This window comes from Microtus oregoni, unplaced genomic scaffold, assembly GCF_018167655.1.
Source record: "Microtus oregoni isolate MIOR12 unplaced genomic scaffold, Mior012 000107F_ref0000227, whole genome shotgun sequence".
Taxonomy (NCBI): Eukaryota; Metazoa; Chordata; class Mammalia; order Rodentia; family Cricetidae; genus Microtus; species Microtus oregoni.
Window position 1 is genome coordinate 2,072,010 of NW_024544725.1, and position 353 is coordinate 2,072,362.

Here is a 353-nt window from a genome sequence, read left to right on the forward strand (position 1 = left end):
AAACACAAATTAATGAATACAACACAAGTAATATTAAGAGATTAATGAGGCAACTGAAGTAGAAGTACTAGGAGTATATTTTATGACTTGTAAGAGTATTTATTAGAAAGCAAAATAAGGTGAAGATATGAACGTCAGTAAGACTAAAATACGCAAATATGCATATGCAAATATACATATACATATTTATACATGTGAATCTGCTTCAATTTTCCCAGTTTATTCTCAGTTAACTTAGAGTGGTGGATAGAAGGATGTGGTTTTTTTCTCCAGAGCTGAAATAAAATATCCATATTTTATGGCACATGAACTTGGATATATGTCTTTGTTTTATTTAATTTAACTTTTTTTTT